The following is a 10,920-nucleotide window of genomic DNA, read 5'->3' as shown; positions in this document are numbered from 1 at the left end:
GTGCGGGGAGCGGGAACAGGCCGAGTCGGACTGGGTTGACGCACTGGAAGCCTGGTGCGTGGTATTGGTACTGGACGTGCCAGACTGGGGACACGCACCTCAGGGCTAGTGCGGGGAGCGGGAACAGGCCGAGTCGGACTGGGTTGACGCACTGGAAGCCTGGTGCGTGGTGCTGGTACTGGACGTGCCAGAGTGGGGACACGCACCTCAGGGCTAGTGCGGGGAGCGGGAACAGGACGAGTCGGACTGGGCTGATGCACTGGAAGCCTGGTGCGTGGTGCTGGTACTGGACGTGCCAGACTGGGAACACGCACCTCCGGGTCCGCACGAGAGACAGGAGCTGGAAACACCGGGCCATGGAGGCGCACAGGCGGTCTTGATCTCACCTCCTGCACAACCCGTCCTGGCTGGATGGAACTAGTGGCCCTGAACGAGCGGGGTGCTAGTACAGGGCGAACTGGGCTGTGCATGCGTATGGGCGAGATTGTGCGCACTTCAGCAAAACACGGCGCCCTCCACTCCATACGGTCCTCCATATAAACACGGGTAGCTAGCTTATGGCTCATCCTTGGCCCAGCCAAACTACCCGTGTGCCCCCCCCAAAAAAAAAATGTCTTGGGGGTGTCTCTCGTGCTTCTCCCTCTGCGCGTACAAGGCCTTGTACATCCGCCTCTCCGCCTTGGCTGCCTCAATTTCCTCCCTTGGGCGACGGTATTCCCCAGCCTGGTGCCCAGGTCCAGCCCCGTCCAGAATTTCCTCCCAGGTCCATTTCTCCCGCCAGTCCATCTCGAAATCCCTTTGCTCCTTAAAGTCCACCTGTTGCTCCTTCCTCCGCTGCTTGGTCCGTTTGTGGTGGGAGATTCTGTCACGGTTGTCGTCGGGAAAGGAGGACCAAAACGCAGCAGGGATGTGGATGCTCATCTTGATATTTATTGAAACCAAGAAAACACCAAAATAACAAACGACGAAGAACTCACGAACAACCAAACAGTCTTGTAAGGCTCACACACGCAAAACAAGAGACAATCTCCCACAAACACTAAACCAAACACATACCCATATATAGGACTCTCAATCAGAGGCAACGACAAAGCACCTGCCTCCAATTGAGAGTCCAACCCCCCATTAACCTAAACATAGAAATACAACTAACTAGACTAAACATAGAAATACATTAACAAGGAACAGTGCCCAAAAACCCCGGAATACCTAAATCAAATACCCTTCTACAAAAAACACCACCCCGAACCACATAAAACAAATACCCTCTGCCACGTCCTGACCAAACTACAATAACAAATAACCCTTATACTGGTCAGGACGTGACACCTAGAGTGTCAGCTAAAGACTTATAGAAATCTCTGGAACATGGTAACATCTCTGTTGACAAGTCTACAATATGTAAAACACTAACAAGAATGGTGTTCATGGAAGGACACCACGGAAGAAGCCACTGCTGTCCAAAAAAAACATTGCTGCAAGTCTGAAGTTCTCAAAAAAGTGCACCTGGATGTTCCACAGCGCTTCTGGCAAAATATTCTGTGGACAGATTAAACTAAAGTTGAGTTATTTGGAAGGAACACACAACACTATGTGTGGAGAAAAAAAAGGCACAGCACACCAACATCAAAACCTCATCCCAACTGTAAAGTATGGTGGAGGGAGAATCATGGTTTGGGGCTGCTTTGCTGCCTCAGGGCCTGGACAGCTTGCTATCATCGACGGAAAAATGAATTCCCAAGTTTATCAAGACATTTAGCAGGAGAATGTAAGGCTAACTGTCCGCCAATTGAAGCTCAACAGAAGTTGGGTGATGCAACAGAACAACGATCTAAAACACAGAAGTAAATCAACAACAGAATGGCTTCAACAGAAGAAAATACGCCGTCTGGAGTGGCCCAGTCAGAGTCCTGACCTCAATCCGATTTAAAATGCTGTGGCATGACCTCGAGAGCGGTTCACACCAGACATCCTTAGAATATTACTGAACTGAAACAGTTTTGTAAAGAGGAATGGTCCAAAATTCCTCCTAAACGTTGTGCAGGTCTTATCCGCAACTACAGAAAATGTTTTGTTGAGGTTATTGCTGCCAAAGGAGGGTCAACCAGTTATTAAATCCAAGGGTTCACATACTTTTTCCACCCTACACTGTGAGTGTTTACACGGTATGTTCAATAAAGACATGAAAACGTATAATTGTTTGTGTGTTATTAGTTTAAGCAGACTGTGTTTGTCTATTGTTGTGACTTAGATGAAGATCAGATCAAACTGTATGACCAATTTATGCAGAAATCCAGGTAATTCCAAAAGGTTCACATACTTTTTCTTGACAATGTACTTTTTGAAGCAGTTGCTTTCTCAGATCTGTATTCAAATAGTTAAACAAAAGTAGTTACTTTCTCAGATCTGTATTTAAATAGCTTAGAAAAGTAGTCAATTTCTGAGATCTGTTTTCAAATAGCTTAGAAAAGTAGTCAATTTCCCGGAATAATTTTTACTTTCCACAAAGCATAGTTAAAACTATAGTTATCCATGGTCTGCTCTGTTCCACATGTGGACATTCCACATCGGGACAGAGTGTGTAATGATAATTTTAAGATATCAAACCCTCAACAGAACAACTAAATGTAGTCTATATTTTCTGTGGAGGTATTGGGTAATACTTAATATAGGCTGTATATGACTTGTATTTGACTTATCATGTATAAACTGAACTTGCTCAGTGCAATGGTCATGTTTCAGGTCATCACCTGGCTAATCACATGTTAATTATGTCAAACATAAATAATAAATAAATGCTAACTGTTTGGAAAAAAGTACAACTTTATTTCTGTAACGTCTTGACAGTTTCAATCATGTGCATTGATTAGTACAATTAATGGACTGTACAGTGTACAGTATGGTAGACAGAGGATGTGTCTCTCAGTTGCATTGGTTGGTGGTGCAGCAAAAGGCATCAATGTCCTTGTTGCTTCCCAGCAACATGCATTCTGACATCTTCATGCATCTCTTGAAGTATGAGATAGCTGTGGAGAGAGAGAAGCGAGACGGGATAAAACACCAGATACAGAAGACACAAACCAGCACATTTTCTTGATTGGATAAAGCAAACGTTTTCCTTAGACGTCAATCAAAAGGATCCAATATTTGGTGTTTTACCAATTGGTTACTGATCCTAGGGTTAAACACAGTAAAGTGCCTAGTGAAGGGATATATACAGATGAAACTCAGGGAATACTGCCTAGGTAAGGGGATAATAGATACGTACGGAGTGGGGGCTTGAATAAGACCGTGCCGCATGTGTCATGGTCAAACCGGCAGGTCTCCACTGTGTTTCTGCAGCCTTTGCCAACACAACGGTTGCATTTCAGACCCTCTCCTGGAGAAAACAGAAGAACAGCATTATCTCTGTTGTATTGGAGTGTGTCTGGTTATCCATTGTGTAGACTGGGAGACTGGAGATTAAAGAATGGAGATGAGAATAAGCAAGCAAGCTTTAATCTGGTACATGTGTTTATTTGGCATTGTCCCTGTCAAATAAAGACATGAAATAAGATGAAGACCTTGATGGGCAGACTCACCAAAGCTACATGCCAGCAGCAGGAGAAGGAGAGAAAAACATACAGCTTTCATCTTTCCTTTCTTCGGGAGTCTTTTGATCTATCGTTCCAACAATAGAAAAAAGGCATCACCAAAAACTCCCTCTATGCGGCGGTGGGATTATGCGATGTTCAACAATTGCAACATGTAGGTCCATGTAAGTCTGATTTATTTGAAATGTGCAGAAACATTCCGAAACCAACCATTTCACAACCCCAGTAGCACAATACCATGAGACAAAGTTATTAGGAGCTGTAGATAGTAGAGTAGTTGCTCACCTGATCGTACTTCCTTTAGGTGTGTTGAGCTTCCTTTACTCTCCTCTCCTTCTCCTTCTCCTTTTATACAGCATAATATGCTAATAAAGCTGCTATCTATGAGTCCCTTGTGTGAGATATTGGGCAATGTATTTACTCAGGTTTAGCACAAACGGTGCCCGATGTCTCTCTGTAAATAAATGGAAATTCCCGGATTTCACGAGACAAAGGTTTGCAGTGTCATGTTCCATACTGGGACATTCCACATTGGGACAGAGGGTTAAGAGAATTTCGAAACATTATAGCTCAACAAAACAACTGACTGGTGTGCAAAGTTTATGTAAGAGGTGGTATTGGATGATGAATCATTCATATCTTATGTAAACAAGTTCTTATGACATTTAGACATATGTTGAAACCAGGAACAAAAGATTAAAATATCATTTTGCAATACTGAATGTATTTCATTGCCATTTGAACTGGGCTCCAGCCACATGCATACCAATGACACAGAAGATGAGTAGAGACAAGAAATGTCACCATGTCATTGGATTTAGGTTAAAAGCTGGGTGATAAAAAGAGGAAATGCCCTTACGTTGATGACCTTTTTCAAACCCAAGCAGTTTTCTATGTTGATTCAACGTCATCGCGTAGATTTTTGTGGGGTTAAAATGACATGGAAACAACATTGACTCAACCAGTTTTTGTCCAGTGGGTAATGACTTTCGACTGAGTGATAATCTTGTAGGCCTACCTAGTAAATAGATTTCTGTTGTGTGTGTGTGTGTGTGTATGTCTTTGATGGATTTCTGGTCAGATGAATAAGGCACTGTGGCAGTGATTGTGGCTATATGCCATGCTGACTGAATGGTGCTGGGACTCACCATAAGGGGAAGGTAAGGTCACTTTGGCACAGGCGTCCAGCTCAGGAGGACAGGTCTCCACAGTCCACACACAATCACCACTGCCTGGCATGGCCCGGACACAGTTATGGCCCTGCAGGGCCTCACCTCAGAGAGGAGGGAGAGAAAGAGAGAGCGAGAAATAGAGAAACATTCATGAAAACACGACTGAGCCTTGAAAGTCATTGGCCATAGTCATGGTGTGCAGTCTAGGGCGCACTACTGACCTACTATTGAGTTTTTTTGAATCTGAACTTTTGAAAAGAAAAACATTAGGATGGTTCAACATGAAGAGATGATATTTACCATAGATGACGGCCACCAGGAGCAGGAGACCAAAAACAAAGACTTTCATGTTTGGAAGTGGTTCTAAGAGAAAAGAAAGACACATTTCAACAGTGTAACCTATATAGACACGACAGTTAACATATTGTTCAATACCTTAAAGTCTTTGTGTCCTAGGCTCAGACAGACGTTTCAAACAGGGTCAAAAAGTGGGAAGTCAGTGTCCTTTTGCCCATCTTACCTTCTGGACCTCTGCAGGTTTCAGTGTAACTCTCCTTCCTCCGGCCCCTCCTTTATTCAGAAATATGAGACTGATAAAGACAGTGCTGTGGGAAAAGAACCAGATTTTTAAAAAACATGATCTTTTTAAAACACGGACACAGGTGCAGTGTCAGACATGAATACGTACAGTACTGGAATGGGTAGCCTACCACTCAAATGAAAGGATCATTGGGTTTAATATTCCTTAACTGCCATCGGCTGTAATTGTGATGTAGCTATGTGATTGTGCTATGTAGCAGTTACAGTAGCTAAACACACTTTTTCATCTTCCACCTACTTTTTATTTTTAAAAAAGGGTTGAAAAAGGAGGTGGGGAAATACAAAATAAGATTAACTATTTGAAATTAACCTGTAAAGCTTTGAAAATGACAACAAAAACAATTAAAAGAAAAAAGGGGGAAATATAAAGAAACATTAGGCCTTCCTAGCAAGCCAAAGTGGTGGGTAACCTTGAAGAGAAGCCAAACCAAAGGATGAGGAGGCTGTGTAGCTTGCGCTGTGAACCGACCTGATGCTGCAGGTCAGAGTGGGTCCCATTATGCCTGGCAAAAACCAAACACTGCATTCCACAGTAAGAACCTTATGCCAATGGTCAAGCATGGTGGTTGTCGTGTGATGTTTTGGGGATGCTTTGCTGCCTCAGGACCTGGACGACTTGCCTTAGTAGAAGGAACCATGAATTCTTCTCTGTATCAGAGAATTCTACAGGTGAATATCAGGACATCTGTCTGTAAGCTGAAGCTGAAGCGCAGCTGGGTCATACAGCAAGACAATGATCCAAAACACACATGAAAATGGCTAAAAATAAAGAAATTTGAAGTTTTGGAATGACCTAGTCAAAGTCCAGACCTAATCCCAATTGAGATGTTGTGGCAGGACTTGAAACAAGCAATTCAGGCTTGAAAACCCACAAATGTCACTGAGTTACAGCAGTCCTGCATGGAAAGGTGAAACAAAATTCCTCCACATTGACATGAGAGACTGATCCACGACTACAGGAAGCATTTGGTTGGAGTCATTGCAACTAAAGGTGGCACAACCAGTTATTGAGTGTAAGAAGGAATTTACTTTTTCACAGGGGCATTGAGTGTTGCATAACTTTGTTTATGAAATATATGAAATAAGTATGTAATTGTTGTGTTATTTGTAAACTCAGGTTCCCTTTATCTAATATTTGGTTTTGGTTGAAGATCTGATAACATTCAGTATCAAAAATTGGCAAAAATAGAGAAGATTAGAAAGGGGGCAAATACTTTTTTTACAGCACTATACTGACAATATGCCAAATAAAATGGGAGTATACTGTACGTTTAAAACAGGTTAAAACAATAATGTTCTCACTTTATTCGCTTCCAGAAAACTAGAATATAGAATAGAATAAAATACATATAGAATAAAATGGAAATATAAGCCTAGCAAGCAAATATGAAAAATCTGATATATTCTCAATGTAGCAAGGTGGTAAAAGCGCATAGCTGTATTAATTTATATCCACTAGATGGCACTGTCCTTTTAAGAGATTCATAAATGAGGTGTGCAAGCCGTTCTGGGATTGCGCATGCGCAGTGTGTGAGACTGAGAGCAAGCAATTAGACTGGAGAGCTGTTGAAATCCATCGTTGGTCCAACATTACTTTAGATGGGTAAATAATATTTTTTATCTTACTCTTACACCGGAATATATCATAGTTTGCATAATCTGCAATGTACAAGAGTTTGTTTTGTAATATTGTTAGCTTCTTTCTCAAAAACTCCTTGACATTATGTTGGCCTATTTAAATAAGCATGTTAATTATCTATGCTGCTGTTGGTCTTTGTGCTGTGTGTCGTGGTCTGCGTGATCCATTGTACTACTCTCTGAGCTAGACCATTTCCCCTATATTACACTTTTACAGGTTGATCACAAAGGATCGCATTACTCATCAACCCTTTTCACTACCAAGTACACTTAGTCATCAGCCTAATTTGGATTATCATGAATTGAACATCACTGGCTAAAATGCAGCATGCTTAGAAAAAGGGCTACATGAATTTGATTTGATATATTCAAAGATTTTCGGTCTCTAAATCTAAGAAACAACAAATTGATCCATAACATAAACTAGATTTGGTTATTTCAGTGCTTAGCTTTCTGTGGGATACAGTGCCCTCAGAAAGTATTCATATCCCTTGAAAATTTAAAATGGTTTAAATCTTCATTTTTTTTCTTACTATCAACACACACAATTCCCCATAATGAAAAAGTGAAAACGTGTTTTCAGACATTTCTGCACATTTATTGAAAATGAAATACAGAAATATCAAATGTACATAAATATTCACATCCCAGATTCAATACAAGTTAGAATCACTGTTGGCAGAGATTACAGCTGTGAGTCTTTCTGGGTAAGTCTCTAGAAGCTTTGCACACCTGGATTGTACAATAATTGCACATTATTCTTAAAAAATTCTTCAAGCTCTGTCAAATCGGTTGTTGATCATTGCTAGACAGCCATTTTCAAGTCTTGCCATAGATTTTCAAAGCTGATTTAAGGTAAATCTGTAACTAGGCCACTCAGGAGCATTCAATGTTGTCTTGGTAAGCAACTCCAGTGTATATTTGGCCTTGTGTTTTAGGTTATTGTCCTGCTGAAAGGTGAACTTGTCTCCCCAGGGTTTGTTGGAAAGCACTCAACCAGGTTTTCCTCTAGGATTTTGCCTGTGCTTAGCTCGATTACGTTTATTTTTACACTTAAAAACTCCCTAGTCCTTGCCGAAGACAAGCATACCTATAACATGGTGCAGCCATCACCATGCTTGAACATATGAAGACTGGTATTCAGTGATGTGTTGTGTTGGATTTACCCCAAACATAACCCTTTTGTATTCAGGACATAAAGTTAACTTCTTTGCCACATTTTTTGCATGTTTAATTTAGTGCCTTAGTGCAAACAGGATGCATATTTTTGAATATTTTTATTCTATACAGGCTTTCTTCTTTTCACTCTGTCATTTAGGTTAACATTGAGTTAGGAAGGACATGTCTTTGTAGTGACCAGGACTGGATCTAGGCTTATGGGGCCCTAAGCGAGATTTGATTGAGGCACCCCATCACCATGAGGGCAAAATGTTTTAGTAGACGTTTTAAAGTTATTTTGCAATTCTACCCATTTTGCAATGAAGCGTAAGAAAATGATGTAATTTTAGAACAAGTTTTCTGTAGTTCTACACATTTTGCTATGGGTTGGAGAGAAAATGTAGCAATTTTATAACCCATTTCATGCAATTCTGCTCCTTTTGCCATTTGGCAGAGAGAGGTTTTGCAGTTATAAAGCACATTTCCTTCAGGTCTACCCATTTTACCATGGGGTGGAGTGTTTTAAAGGGACATTCTTGTCAGGCGGTGAGTGTAGCTGGTGCATGAAGTCAGGCGCAGGAGAGCAGAGATAAGTGAACAACGCACTTTACTAGAGAAAATAGCACAAAGTAACAAAACCAATGTGCGAACAATAATGGTTGCCATAAAACACGGGTGAACGCAGCACCCGGAACAAACCAGCCGGAAACGTACCGACCCTAACAATAAACAAACACACACAAAGTCATGGGGGAAACAGAGGGTTAAATATATGATCAGTAATTGGGAAATGAAAACCAGGTGTGTGGGAAACATAGACAAAACCAATGGAAAATGAAAAGTGGATCGGCGATGGCTAGAAGAGCGGCGACGTCGACCGCCGAGCGCCGCCCGAACAAGGAGAGGAACCGACTTCGGTGGAATTCGTGACAATTCTGCCACTTTTCAACCTCGTATTCATCATCTTCATCACAAAACCAGTGTCTACGGAAAGTATTTAGACCCCTTGACTTTTTCCACATTTTGTTACGTTACAGCCTTATTCTAATATAGATTTTTTTTAATCCTTAGCACTCTACACACAATACCCCATAATGACAAAGCAAAAATGTATTAAAAATAAAAATCAGAAATACCTTATTTACATAAGTATTCAGACCCTTTGCTATGAGACTCACAATTGAGCTCAGGTGCATCCTGTTTCCATTGATCACCCTTGAGATGTTTCTACAACTTGATTGGAGTCCACCTGTGATAAATTCAATTGATTAGACATTATTTGGAAAGGCACGGAAATGTCTATATAAGGTCCCACAGTTGACAGTGCATGTCAGAGCAAAAACCAAGCCATGAGGTCAAAGGAATTGTCCATAGAGCTCCGAGACAGGATTTTGTCGAGACAGGATTTTGTCGAGACCGATCTGGGGAAGGGTATCAAAAAATGTCTACAGCATTGAAGGTCCCCAAGAACACAGTGGCCTCCATCAATCTTAAATGGAAGAAGTTTGGAACCACCAAGACTCTTTCTAGAACTGGCCGCTCGGCCAAACTGAGCAATCGGGGGAGAAGGGTCTTGGTCGGGGAGGTGACCAAGAATCCGATGGTCACTCTAACAAAGCTCTAGAGTTCCTCTGTGGAGATAGGAGAACCTTCCAGAAGGACAACCATCTCTGCAGCACTGCACCAATCAGGCCTTTGTGGTGACCAGACAGAAACCACTCCTCAGTAAAAGGAGTTTGTGGGCACATGACAGCCCACTTGGAGTTTGCTAAAAGGCACCTAAAGACTCTCAGACCATGAGAAACAAGATTCTCTGGTCTGCTGAAACCAAAATTGAACTCTTTGGCCTGAATGCCATTCGTCACGTCTGGAGGAAACCTGGCACCATCCCTATGGTGAAGCATGGTGATGGCAGCATCATGCTGTGGGGATGTTTTTCAGCGGCAGGGACTGGGAGACTAGTCAGGGTCGAGGCAAAGATGAACGGAGCAAAGTACAGAGAGATCCTTGATGAAAACCTGCTCCGGAGCGCTCAGGACCTCAGACTGGGGCGAAGCTTCACCTTCCAACAGGACAACGACCTTAAGCACATAGCCAAGACAACGCAGGAGTGGCTTCGGGACAGGTGTCCTTGAGTGGCCCAGCCAGAGCCAGGACATGAACCAGATCGAACATCTCTGGAGAGACCTTAAAATAGCTGTACAGCAACGCTCCCCATCCAACCTGACAGAGCTTGAGAGGATCTGCAGAGAAGAATGGGAGATACTCCCCAAATACAGGTGTGCCAAGCTTGTAGCGTCCTACCCAAGAAGTCTCGATGCTGTAATCACTGCCAAAGGTGCTTCAAAAAGTACTGAGTAAAGGGTCTGAATAGTTATGTAAATATAATATTTCCGTTTTTTATGTTGAAGAAATTAGCAAAAGAATCTGAAAACCTGTTTCTGTTTTGTCATTATGTGGTATTGTGTAGATTGATGTGTGGGAAAAAACTATTTAATCAATTTTAGAATAAGGCTGTAACTTAACAAAATGTTGAAAAAGTCAAGGGGTACTTTCCAAAGGCACTGTATGTGAAAACAGCTTCTAGGATCTGTGGTTAAAAAGACAAGGTCCTAAAAAAATGCTTAGAAGTAAAAAACTGTGATTTTCAAAACCTGGAACGAGTTTCTAGCACAAGGTAGGGTATTCTCTTGCTCCCCACATCCCCTTGAATCTCATATTGTTTGAAAATCACTGTTTTTAAAAAACATTTTTACTTT

Source organism: Salmo trutta, chromosome 39 (assembly GCF_901001165.1).
Source record: "Salmo trutta chromosome 39, fSalTru1.1, whole genome shotgun sequence".
Taxonomy (NCBI): Eukaryota; Metazoa; Chordata; class Actinopteri; order Salmoniformes; family Salmonidae; genus Salmo; species Salmo trutta.
This window is presented reverse-complemented; position numbering follows the sequence as displayed.